Source organism: Lissotriton helveticus, chromosome 9 (assembly GCF_964261635.1).
Source record: "Lissotriton helveticus chromosome 9, aLisHel1.1, whole genome shotgun sequence".
NCBI lineage: Eukaryota > Metazoa > Chordata > Amphibia > Caudata > Salamandridae > Lissotriton > Lissotriton helveticus.
This window is the reverse complement of record NC_136070.1, coordinates 181712986-181727073: the sequence shown is the minus strand read 5'-3', so window position 1 is coordinate 181727073 and position 14088 is coordinate 181712986. Positions and strand designations below refer to the sequence as shown.

At 45.5% G+C, this 14088-nt stretch overlaps 1 protein-coding gene across 1 annotated transcript in view; it reads left to right on the top strand.

Annotated features, from left to right (window-relative positions):
• The window catches only part of CDKL1 (cyclin dependent kinase like 1), a 333969-nt gene that overhangs the window by 4919 nt on the left and 314962 nt on the right, over positions 1 to 14088 (top strand). The window lies entirely within an intron of this gene.

Genomic DNA, 14088 nt, shown 5'->3' with positions numbered 1-14088 from the left:
TAATTTGCTTTTTTTTATGTACAATTTACTCCACAATGTTAATGACCTTTTAACAGACAGTGGTAACCTGTGTAAAAATGACAAAATAATGAAGTAATGCTATCACAAAATTGTGCAGCGTTAAGCTGCATAATTTGCTTTTTTTATGTACAATTTACTCCACAATGTCGCATAATTTGGTCCTCCTCTGCCGCATAATCCCGGTGCCCCCCACCCCTCCCCCCCCACCAACCACGACTGATGACGATGGAGGTTTACATGAATTGCTTTTTGACCTGTTTTAGGCTCATCAATGGATTTCTGTGCTTTAATACGTTTACTTAGCAGTCTATTATTTTAATTGCGTTCGTGGAATTGTTTTGGTGGCTTTTTTTTTTAGGCTAACATCTTGAACCTTGAGCCAGTGAGGCTAAGGAGCTTTCACAGATGAGGCCTCCACACCACCATCAGCGGTTCACAATAAGCCATAGCTTGAAGGCACACATCCGGGATCTGCTCACTGCTGCTGTCTAGCACCTCCCATGGTGGGAGATGTTGGCCATACTTGCAGTCAGGTCCAAGAGCCTTCTCAAATGTGTCTCTCTGGGGCTGAAAAAACGCCGTGATTGGTACCCACGGCTCTTCCCACTTTATGCGACAGAAGTTGGATTTTCAATTATTTGCAAACACTTTGGAATTAAACATTGAGGTAACGTGTAGCTTGACTTGTGGTGTTTGCACAACAACAATCGACATGCTGAGTTCTGCCAGAGCAGATGAAGAGCAAACACTGACTCCAGAGGCAGGATCTTAAGTGTGTGAGAAGAGCTCTGCACTTCAAAAGCACTCTGCACTTGAAGTGCATTAAGCAGGGCCTTGCCTGGGCCCAGCAGCGAGGCTCCGCATTTAAGCACACTTATATAAACCCTTTTTTTTCCCTGTAATGTGCATCACAGGAAAAATTGTATTCTTAGTGGAGCAAAGAAAATGCATTGTTGGATTTAATTAGATGTAACCTGAAGGCGTAGTTAAAACACACAAGGGAGAGTAAAAACCACCCAAAAAATAGTAGGAAAAGCATTGGAAAAGAAAAATATTTGCCTTCTGTAGTTGGACCATTTTTAGACAGGCGATTGTGATCAGGCAAGAAGCTGTCCCTCATAGGGGGAGAGGGCCAAAGGCTGAAGGGGGCTGACCCATTGCCCCAGGCTGTAGGCTGTTTTGGACGGAAGTAAAATGTATATAATAGTCGAACTGATAAATGTATGGAGGGCTAACACTAGCCCCCTCTATGTATGAATATATGCATGTGTTTTTTAATTATGGTTCCTTTTTTTTTTAACTAGATGAGGCTTATAAGACCACTAATGCAGTGTCCGGGCCAGCCCTAAAATGTGTTGTAGTAAATGTACCAATCTCTGAGAGATTATCCCACGAGGCTTAGAGTCCGCAGGCGGAAATAAAAGCATTAAATGATGTGCCATAGCGTCGGATTTAGTCTACTTTAGCAACACAACCTTGGAGTCCAGCCCTAGTGACAAGGGGCGACCAGTGTTCGATTCCAGAGGTTCTGCGATTCTGAGACGTCTCAGCCAACACACTACAAATTTTCTACACTGCGGCACGAGGGTTCCAACGGAGACATAGGACTTTGGGAGCTATATACCTTTAATTGCTTGACAAAACAAACAAACAGTGAAGTTATAGAAAGCCAGGGTCCAGCTGACCTAATCTTCCCTGAGATCTGACCCTAAAAGATTGGAGTCAAAAGAGGAAAGGTGGGACAGAAAATGGAACGGGAGCTCCTGGGTTCAATGCGCTGGAGCAGATGTCCATTCATGTAGTCAATGAACCCAAGCAGTTCCTTCTGTAGTGCTTCAGATTCTGTATGGCTTTGAGACCATGCAATGTCTCGGAAAAAGCAGCTGATGTTCTACTGAGTACCTCAGGGCTCAAACTCGTGGAGATACTGGGCCATGGCTTGAGGTGGTTTCCTCGGGATGCAGTTTAGTGGATTTCAGGTGGATGAAAGGCAGAGTTGGCACTGCCAGGAATCGGTGCTATCTTACCAAAGGATCAAGTGGGAGGATGTCAAAAACAGGACTCACCCCAAAGCTTGCCTGCTCCTCCACCCATGATTGGCCAAGTCATCGCCATACAAGCGATGCACGGGTAGGCACTCCCTACGTCTTTCAATAGTAATCTGAAAGAGTCATATGTGGGATCAACATTCCTTTTTGCTCTAAGTTGGCTTGCTTTGTCATTCCCTGGCTAGGAGGCCCAACCGTGTCTGGGCTTTTACTCAACGATGGCTCTGTGCACTTAAATAACACTATGAATAGCAGCACCTGGGCCTTACCTCATCAATTGAGGCTGTGCACTGCATGCATAGTATATATAAGCATACCTAGGCGTCTACTTGCTGATGGAGACCCTGTACTTCATTCACTCTCTGTATACCAGTCCTAGGCTTCTGCTCATCAGTAGAGGGTCTTCACTTTAGCCATACTATGTATAGTACGACTAGACCTCTGCTCATTGATGGAGGATCTGCATATTATGCCCACTATGCATAACTACACCTGAGCCTCTCCTCAATAATGGTGGCTCTGCACCTCGTGCATTTTCTACATACCAAACCCTGGTTCTCTACTTGGTGGTAGATTGTTTTCACATAATCCATACTATGCATAATCACACCTATGCCTCTACTGGTTAATGGAAGTTATGCACTGCATGCACACTGTTAATAGCTGTGCCTCGCCTCTTCCATGGAGGTTCTGCATTAAATGTACTGTCTGCATAGCCATGCCTAAACCTCAAAGGAGTGTATGCGCTCAGTTGTGCCTGGAACCATTCTATTGATGAAGGCTTTACCCTGCACACATACTCAATCATCACATTTGTATAGCGCACTACTCACCCGGAAGGGTCTCAAGGCGCTTGGGGAAGGGGGGTCTGCTACTGCTCGAACAGCCAGGTCTTGAGTTGTCTCCTAAAGGCGAGGTGGTCCTGGGTCAGCCGAAGGTAGATGGGAAGGGAGTTCCATGTCTTGGCTGCAAGGTAGGAGAAGGATCTGCCTCCGGCGGTTGCTCTTCGGATGCGTGGTACGGCGGCGAGGGCGATGCATAGACGGCACTTTAGGAGCACTCTGGTCGTACCTGGGCCTCTCCGGGTCAAGGGAGCATCTTCCTTTCATGAGAAATCAGTACGACTGTGCTCGGATCTTTCCACGTGGAGCGAGAGCCCGCACTGCACGAGCTCTCTACACAACCAAGGCTGTACCTGTCTTCATCAAAGGAGGTATGCACTTCGTCAGCTCTCTGAAAGAACATGATGGGGCCCACCACTGGTGAGGGGGAGCTCTACATTGTCCACACTCCACGCGCATTCTGCAAAGCATTGCCTCACACTCTCTGGGTACGAGCATCTGCAATTCACAAGCACTTTGTACCGCATCCCACCAGCTAAGAGTGGGCCCGCGCTCCCTGAGTGCTCTGCAGGACCTGACCTGGACCTCTTCACTGCTAGGACTAGTCAACACTCTACAGACACCCAACCAGGCCTCATCTGTCCTAAGACCTTTCATCAGGGCTAAGGACAGAAACCAGCAACGGAATCTCAAGCCATTAGGCAAGAATTCTAGCTTCTAAATTACAGCCCCATCTCTCTATGGGGTACACCAGAAACTAAGTTATCGATCATGGGACTGGACTCTGAGTTCTTATCTTGACTTTCAGATTGACCAATAAAAGGGAGCCATGCAATTCACTCTAGCTTCCCTTTTTTACTCCCTAATCTACCCCAGGCTTGCGCTCTTAGAAATGCCTACCACCCCTCCAACAAGCATTATATAGAAACTGGGCATTAATATGTATGTAAATGATCATGGAATTACCCAGGTAAGGGACCCTACGTCGAGGTGCCACAGCATGGTGCTGCATTCTCATGACCTTATTGAGAAATTACTAATATGCTTGAGGAAAGCAGAGCGAACAAAATGGAAGACAATCCAGCGGTACAAGGGTAACATTTACAGATGAGCAGTGCTGACCTCAAACATAAGTTTGCACTTACGAAAAGGTTCGCAAACCACCAAAGAGAGAATTAAATCTGTGGCCAAAAGATCAGTATATAGGATTTTTACAGAGGTGGACGTGGTTGCTTTTGATTGATGCTAGCGTGTGGGAGTCTACGCACAGCGGTCTCCATGCCTGTGGGGTGGAGCACCGAGTTGCCACAACAGTTCTTGCTCTCAAGTGGATTAAATGGATGTGAAAACTCAAGCTTGAAGGGTAGGACGCCAGGCCATGCAAGCCATTCTACGAAGGAAGATAACACTCAGCAGGTTAAACTTGATCTTGAGCTAACATCGTGTCCACTTTGTTTCCCTGGTCGTGTTTGATCTGCCTTTTGTATCTAGTCCTGTGCGGTTAATGCTCTTCAGCTTTGTATCTTCACAGGCGAAAGCATGAGATCAGCCATGTTGGCCAATGGTCAAGATTTGTTTCAGAACTTGTATTGCACGAAGAATACAAACATATCGAAGTACATGGCACTAAAGTGATTATGAAGAGCGTGTGATGATGCAAATTGCTTTATATATTACAATGACAATTATGAAGAAACACCAAAAGGAGGATAATCACTGACAGCAACTGTTATCCCTGTTCCTGCCTTTACTCTAACCCTCACCACAGACCTAAGAGAAAGAACATCTGTAAATCATATCCTTTTTAGCCACCCACAATCACTTATTTTGGCTTAACTATTAAATCCAGCTGAGGCCCAGATCTACTGTGATTCTGCATAGGGGTTCAGTCACCTTTGTGTTGCAGCCCAGGTGCAAAATCGAATAATGTTGCCTTTCACTAAGCCACTTTGTGTGGCTCTGCTTGGTTTAGTAAATACAAAGTAATGCAAGGTAGCATTATGCTCTACGTTACGTTACGTCAGGTAGGCATTTCATGGGAGGAGCATGGACATTCCCCAGCATCCACACATTTATTATGGTGCAAACATAGATTTACAAAGACTTGTAAACCTGGGTTTTTGGCAAAATGGTGTGCCTACCTGACAGAGGCTTAACAAGAAGAAATATCTTTAATTCTCCTCGTTATTACTGCCTTCTTCCATGAGGGCAGCATTGTGCAGCACACATAGAAAGAGAAATATGTCTCTGAGGGTTGTTTCAAACCTTCCTGCACAAAAACTATCCCGCCTGTAACATAGACACCCTTGCACTACGGGGCAAGGGTCCCTGCATTGGCCATAGGCAGCACACAGTTCACCAGCACAAGGAGGCAGCAGAAAGGCTCAATATATTTGTAAATACGGAGCATTCCTGCTCTCTCCCTTTCACACAACGTGGTGCAGCTAGTTCCTCTGCTGCGCCACGTTGCCTGTAATAATAGTAGATGTGTCCCCAAGTTAACAATAATGACGTATTTTTGCAGTTTGACATTTCTAAGCATTGTCAATTACAGGTATTATGTCGCTGGCAAGATTGCTCCCCGATAGCAGTTCCCATCTGTTGTGACATGCACAGCACAAGTTGAAATCAGTCAAAGCCATGCAGCCTTCCATCCTTCTGAGGGCGGTAAATGAGTACCATTACATACTTAATTAACACCTTTATTGAGATATCTTAGGAGCTGTAGACGAGTGATATGAGACACTGTTAACATGTCACCTAATTTATTGGCATTCTACAGCAGGGAGTTGTGATAATCTAATTATAATATGTGTAGAGCGCCTAAATACCATTGTGGTGTATCTTGTTTATAAGTGGGGTGTCCTTGCACGAGCACCTCTGTCTTGGGGGAGGGGGAGGGGGCGGTCAGTGTACGATCACTGAGTCACATTCTGGTTTTCCAACTATGTCGCCCCGTGGGACTGAAACTTTAAGCCCTTGCTCTGAATCAGTCTCATTTGTTTGAAATATTAAACTTTAATGGGAGACAATTGAGACCCATCGGGAGCTTCTTATGTGCCCCAACCCTTTGGAGAGTGTTATGATATTCTGCCATATCTACAAGAATGGCTTGAAGCCACCTGAGATCCTACTGGATTTTACCTACACCTTTCTTTTGAGGCTCTTTGTGTTGTCATTTAAATGCAGCTTGAGACATAAGCAAAATGTACAAGTTGCACTTGCATGCGATTGGATACGGTATACGCCTATTGAAAGTTGTTTGGAATTTTTAAACATCAATAAAATAGATTTTAAAAGAAAAAAACCATAAGGGTTAAGAATGGGATCGCATTAGCTTGAAGCAGAAGAGTTTGCATTTACTGGTCGTGATTCCACGTGTTTCCCCAGAATGACTGGCCTGTACACTTTTATTACTATTCTGTCCTTATATTTGCTCTTCCTATTACTCCACCCAACTTTCTTTGTTTTATTGGATGTTGCCAGGGAGCTACGTGTGATCCCATTGCCTTATCCGTACTCCGCTACAACTCTACTGCCAACTTATCACAACTGGAGAGAGTTATTTGCATATTCTTGGACTTGCTATGTATTGCTACTTTCTCTTTTCCATTGTGATATTGTCACAAGATTGGTTTACCAGTAGCTGGAAGACCAGCGGGCATAACCAGCTGCCATTTTTAGCCACTGTAGATGAGCACTAGGAGATAAATACCTCTTAAGGGAGACTGGAAGAAGTTTAGCTATTATTCTTAAATGTTTGCCTAGATAGGTCCTTGGGCTCACCGTCTAACCTACCTTCAGTCCAGTATGGTTCTTCAATTTAAAGATTGATATATTACAACAAAATATTTTCATTAAAGTATTTTTTTTCTGCGAAGGCTTGGGTTGGACAGATTGTTCCCTAGTAACTACAGATGACACCACAAGCATGCTCTGACGCAAGGATCAAAGTAATAGCATTGGTTCCTTTATGAAAGGCTGTGGCCTGGAGACATCTTGTAAGAGTGACCATGCTGTAGATACAATCCTTTACAAAGGCGCTTAACATACTCTTTCCCCAAATTTAGACAAGAACTGTTCAATATACCTGTCTGGCTTCATAAAAATGTTTTACCAAATTAATTCTGAGTTGCAATTTTCATGAAAAGATCAAGTTCGAAGACCAACATTATTTTGGCGCATGAGATGATTACGACATTAGACGGTGTCTTTATGATAGGCGATGAGGACTGATGGCTAACCATGCCAGCCACATAGAGAGACATCATTCTTTCATCTGACTTCCATTTTTCTAATTATCAATCACGTTTCCTTACGTAGCTACAGAACTCGGGTACTACACAGACCTCTGATGCGTCACTAATGCAGTGCTCTAACTGAGCCGGGGCCTGGCAATTCAGAAAGGGGTGTCTATCAGGCCCTCAAGTATTTTTCTTGACTCCCCCAACCATGCTTGGCTACCAGGCTTAATGCCTTGCTTGAATCATATTGACCTGCCCTGAATGCCTGCTTAAGAAGCCTCCCAATTTTCAATAGTTCCAACCTGTGTGTCCTCATGCGTTGAGTTCCAATGTCATCAACTGGGGTGCTGTCCACCAACTGGCTAACTAGACACCCGAGGGGCCTTCACCGTCAGACTAGCGGAAGTGAGGGAGGCCAGCGGTGGGACTGGCCCCAGGAGGAGACTGAGGGGTCTCCTCTCAAGCTCCTAGGCCCGCCTCTGGCCATGCCCCTGTGTGCAGTGCTGGACAGGTCCCTACCAGCCGGCCACCCTGCCCTGACTACCACGCGTAACCAGTGAGGGTGTGAGTCAGGCCCAGGTGCAAAGCCATTTTCATCTTCTGCTTGTACTACCAGGGTCTTCGCTGGAGGGGTTTGCAGCTTCTTTTTGCTGCACAGATCTTTGTGTTCTGGTGGTGGTACCAGCCCGTCAGTTTTTAGGGGTAATGTATAGAATTATAGATGGGCGGCCATCAGTTACAGGGGTGTTCTACACCGAGGGGTTCTGAGCGGCGTTATAGGCGACGAGGGTGAAGCTGGAGTTGTCTACGTCACTCAGAGCTCCGGGGTGGAAACATCCTCGTAACTGAATGCCGCTCATCTATGTTCTGTATACTTCAAATGCCCTTTCACGATCACGAACTGCTTTCAGTTTGTCCATTTTATAGCTGAAGATAGGTGCATTTGAAAAACATGGTTTCTTAAAAGAAGGACCGTATTCTTCTTATATAAGTCGTAAATCCACAGCTTCTTTGGTGTCGTTTGTTCTGGTGCGGTCTTTTAATTATAAGTTGCAGTTTTGCAAAGTAAAAAATCGGCGCCCTTTCAATTTGTACCTTTTCCGACTAAAATGCACTCTCTTATTTAATGCATTTCCTCTTGTTTGACCTCTCGCCTGAGGCAGTGCTGGGCACACCAAAGAAGTCAGGGGCTGTCAAATCTTTCACAGTTTCTCTCTTTTTGAATGCATCTGGGGAAACAGGAAACCTGAGCCTTGTTTGCGGTGTCTTTCTGCTTTGAAGTCGCCCTGTTGAGGCCCCGCGTTGCACTCTGAAGTGCGTCCCTTTCAGCTTGCAGTCTTGTCTCTTGGGAGCGTAAAGGACCGATTCTTCACGCTTGTTTCGGTTCAAACAGTGTTGTTTTAGTTAGAAGTTCAACGAGGCCGATGTTTCCGTGGAAATGCGACTGTTGTGTACCTGTAGTGGCGGCCGACAGTCCAGTGAGAGTGACACAGTGCAACTGGAGGATGTCAGAGTGTTTATGAGTTTTGTTAACCACAGTTGTGACGCACTTCCAGTGGGTTTTCGCTTTTAGAAAACCGTGTTGAAAATAGTGAAAGGGTATTAGAAGCGTATATAACAGATCGTTAGAGAATTCCTGTGTTAATGCGCTTGGAAGGTCAACACGGTCCATGTTTTGTAAGGACTGGTGAGAGTTTAATCACCATTAAGTAGCCTGCCCTCTCATGTGCACAGTATGAGGGTGTCTGAGAGTATAATAAAGCATAAACCTTTGATGTTAAAAAAGAAGACGGAGTGATATCTAGTGGCTGAGCTGCACAAAGTAAAGCCAGAAAATTGTGTGATCCTAGGCAAATATTGTATTTCACTGGGCCCCCTTTTTAGGTCAAACATTCGAGAACTCTTGTGTATATACTTTAGTATATACTTATATGTGTATGTACTGTGTCAGCTCTGGAGATCATCCCTAGGACTTGTCTGCTTCCGCTTAGGGACTTTTTTCTGTTCAACTGTCTCTATTTAACTGTCTTGATGGAAAACGAGCAATAGAGGTCAGTAAAGTACCAGAATTGCTTTCTGCTTGTTGAACTGCCTCTATTTAACTGTCTTGATAGAAAATGACCAGTAGAGGTCAGTAAAGTACCAGAATTGCTTTCTGCTGAGGAACTTTCTTTTTTTAATTTTTCTGGCAACTGCCTCTATTTAACTTTCTTGATAGAAAACGACCAGCAGAGGTCACTAAAATACCAGAATCACTTTACCATTCTCTGGATTCCAGTCCATCGAAATTGCCTTCCACAAGCACCCATGGACAATGATATTTTGTTCAAATCTTATATTTTCAGTGATATGACCACCACCGGCCCTGATTTTATAATAAAAACAGAGGTTTGGACTATACCATTTCCCGCTGAAAGGCAATATTTCTCTCCATGTGTTCCCATACCTGGTGTATCACGCAGTTTGGTGCTTACTTTCCCTCCATGTTAAAGAACAGTAGATGTTTTAGCACCCAGGCTAATGTGCTGCATAGCTAAATACATATAAGGTCCCTAAGGCGAGACCGATTGCATTGCAAATGCTTGTTCTTCCTTATGACATGACACCCCATCCACACATGAAATCAGGATGTGCACTGTACAGCAAACACTTGTGTGTGATTGAATAGGTTATAATGGTGCTCCATCCACGGTAAGAATCTAGGCCACATACAGGTGGCAGGCGACAATGTCTTCGCACAGAGCTCCAATTCACATGTCTTTAAAGGACGATGTCCTTATCTATGGAGGCCACCGCGTTTCCTCATGTAAAGGGATCTAAGTGATAGGGCCTTAGGCATCACCCACTTTGCCCCCCCTCCCCCCTCCCCACTTCCCATCTTTTTCATCCCACTTTATGGATTGCACACATGGAAATGGGAGAAGACACAGGCAGAATGCCCGGCCCTTGTTTCTCATTGCTCGACCCGTTAGCGGCATGCTTCTTGTGCTGTGGAGTCACAGACCCTCTGTCTCAGCACACAACACTACAAAGGGTGGAGAGTCATGGCAGTGAAATTAAGGGGATTTCTCAAAAGGTCCTCTCTCTCTCTCTCTCACACACATCCTTCACAAGGTTCCAGTTTGGTGTCCATGCAGCAGCTGTGCCCAAACATGGAAAATAGCGAGAAGTTCTTAAAGCAGGGCCTGGGAACACTTAGATCTCTTTCCTGCCTCTAAACTCCACCCCTTGTGACCCAATCCAGCCCAGTTTACTACTGACCTATCCCAGCACAGTTTGCTATCACCTCAATATAATATTCATTCGAAAAGGGAGCCAGAGTCTGCAACAGCCCGAGTGATAACTGTTCCAAGGTGAGAGATGGACCATTCACATCCAGCTGGTCGGCAAGCCCACGCAAACTCCCATCAGATAGCCATTAGGTCAAAATCCTTTCAGCTCCGAACAGAAGGAAAGAACCACTGAGGATCATTTCTATGAGTGAACTGATTCTCTCTAGTCTGGGAGGCAAGAATATTACTATCATTCACCCTGGTTGGAAGCATTACAACAAGCCCTTCTCTTACAGTTTAAACAACTGAAAGACATAATTAACGGTCTTCAAATCTCATGTTTTGCAGAGAATAACTGGAAACGAGGGTGCACATAAAGCAATAGGGAAAGCACATTTAATTGAAATAATTCCAAGAAATTGCTAGTTTGAAAGACATAAATTTAGTAGTTGGCTTTACTTTTCTACACCCCCCGCCCGGCCAGCCCCTGGGAAGGCCTTACATTGGTGGGGTGTGGGTGTTCCCATGCATCCACCCATGGTTTTTGGGGCGTTCACAGTTTTACAAACAATAGCAAAACTGCGAATGCGTCAAAATGCTAAGTCTTCCCAGGGGAGCCGTAATGAGGAGAAAAATGTTTAATCCTCTTTCTACATTCTGCAGCACACATAGAATGAGGAAAAAGCCTCACAGAAGGTTTTCCTTCCTGCCCAAAAACAATCCTGGCTGCAACACAGGCACCTTTATACCACAGTGCAAGGGTGCCTGCATTGGTGCTTAGCAGCCACTAGTGCATTGCGCAGAAAGACAGCAGGATTGTGTCATATCTTAGTAGACATGGCACCTTCCTGCCCTCTACTTTTGATGCAGCGCAGCAAGTTGTCTTGCTGCATCGCACTGTGTCAAATCTTAGTTACTCTGCCCCTGAGTTCACACCTCGCCTCACCCTGCCCATACCTCTCCATGCCCAACCACTTCTCTCCAAGCTTGCCCTTCTACATGGGCTTACCTGCCCTGTACCCCTCCCTGTCTGTGCATGCCCCACTGTGCACCACTACCTGCCATTCACTCTCCCTGCCCCTACGTTTCCCAGTCTGTAGCTCTCTCCTGTTGTACCACTCCATCAGCGTAATTTTCTATGCACCATCAGGGCCGGCTTTAGGGCAGTGCAATGGTGCAGGCACACTGGGCGCTGACCTGGAGGGGGGCGTGAGCGCTGTGTTTAGCAATAACTTATGAAAACAAAGCACCTGCTGTAGAATTCCTTGTGCATTTGTTGACTCGCTCTCCTCTAGGAAATTAGTTGGTCCAACATTCGCTCCAATACTCCAGGTGGCACAGGCAAAAATCATCCCAACTTTGACATACGGAAGCGAGGCGCTAAAATGTTTGGATAGTGGCGAACCAGACTAAATCATAGCAAAAATCTTTAGAACAGTCTTCCAGCTACCTCCAAACACGTCCCCAGCACAAATCAGGCTGGAATTCGGAATCTGTAAACAATCACTGGGCAGAATGATGTCCTTTCTAGTGAGCTGCCACAAACTGAGGATGTCAAATGAAGACTGCCTAGCGCAACATCTATGGGCCAACCTGAATACAAAACGATGGCTAGCGGGGTACTGCTACTTGACAAGCGGGTTAAAAATCTTATGTCTGAGTGATGTATGGGACATGCAAGTCAGCCAAAACGAGTTCAAAAGGCTAGCAAAAATAAGCGCAAAAAAGCTCTCCTCCATGGAAGACAAAGCAAGTCTTGCAAGCAGAAGCCACGGTTGGATGCCCCTTAAATCATATGATCAGTTGACTCCTCAGAGCTATTTAACTTTTACCATTCAGTGTACACACTAACCTATGCTTCTTAAAATTAAGATTAGGGGTGATCCCCTTGTCTTGCCACCTTCCCAAATGGAAAAGAGATCATGCCCAGGAACCATGTCGGCTTTGTGGGCATCATAGGGAAGATATAATTCATGTTTTATGTCTATGTCCAACCCTCTTAAAGGAAAGAAGGTCCCTTCTACGGAGGGGCTGGAACATCAAGGTGGTCAGATCGTGTAGAGCTGCAGTATTGGCAAGTTTTTAATCCCCGGAACACAAATTTAAACTGCGCACTGGTAAGGTTTATGGACCAGGCAGCCAAAAAAGCTGGAGGAGGGGACAAGTCGACCGCCACCTCAGGCAGCTACACAGACTTCAGGACCTCCACAATAGCTGGACAAGCTTCCTTGCGGGCACTTAAACACATGAAAATCTGTTGGAAAGCCCAAAACAAAACTCCTACCAAAAAAAAAAAAGGGGGATTGGCGTATAAGCTGGCTAATTCTGGGACTTAATATACAATCATTCATGGGCAATGTACCTATTTTGGACATGTGGGAGGCTGGACGTTATTTCTTTTTTTTTTATACAGGAATTGGGGCTCAATTTTTACAAAATTCAACAAGTGTTTCATTTTATCTTTTGTACTTGCACATGTTTTTTAAATCATGCAATAAAGTATGCTACAGTCGTTGTGCATTCAGCTTTCAGGAAGCAATAAAAATGTCAAGATAGCTCTTGTGGTTAATGTTCCTGCTAGAGAGAGATGGATGTTTGTCTAGTGGCAGTTTTTACTAGTCATAAAGTAGCGCAGATGGTTAAGATGCCTACTGCAAAGAATAGATCTGTATTTTATGTGGATAGCTGAGTGGATTTGTAACCAGTTACCAGTGCTTTAAAACAAATGATATGTATGTGAAAGAGGCTATGGAGAGCTGAGGGGCACTTTTTCAGGGGGGTAGTGAGGGAATCCGAGGAGGAGGTCATGGCAGGGGGTGAGGGTTGGGTGGTGCCAAAAAAGATTGTGGCACCGGGTGCCACCAGTGCTAAAGCCAGCCCTGTGCACCTTTCTCAGCCTTGGCCTCACTTTCCATCCATCTACCACGGCTGTGCCTTTACCAGCCCACTCCCCTTAGCCCACCGCTCGCCCTGCCCACTCCTCTTCTTACCCATACTTGCCCACAGATCTCATGCCGGCATTCAAACCACACCTCTCCATCTTGTACATTTCTCAGCTGCAACCCTCTCTGTACTCGGACCTGACGTTTCTTGCAGACGGTATATTCTCAATGTCACTTTTCCTCGCCCACATCTTTCTCAGCCGCACTTCTACCTCTCCATACCCCTCCCTGCGTCTACCTCTCTCTCCCCTTCCTCTCTTTGTCCTCCTCTCTCTCCCCTTCCTCTCCCTGTCCCCATCACTCCCAGCCCATACCCCTCTTGCTTGCACCTCTCCTTACCCGTGCATCTTTTATTCCGCTTCTGTCTCTTCCCATAGCTTTCCCTTCCAATATCTGTACACATACGTTAGGCCTCAGCATAGGTAAGCCTACAGTCCTGGCTCACATAACTGAAAATGCAAAGACAGGCTCATTGGCTTTGGCAATGCAAGTTCCTTCTGGGCCTGACCACGTTCGTGCAAACGAGTTACACCTATTTTCCCTTCCAGGACAGAGCAGGTCGCCCCCTGCCGGGTTTCGAGTTGGTTGTGACTGGCACGTCAGAGCTGTTTCTCATTGTCAGGTTAGATTTGGTTCCAATTGCCAACCTATGCTTGGTTCTTTGTCATCGCCAGGTTGGAATATGGGGCTGGTAGGTTCTCCCTATCAGCTACCTACAG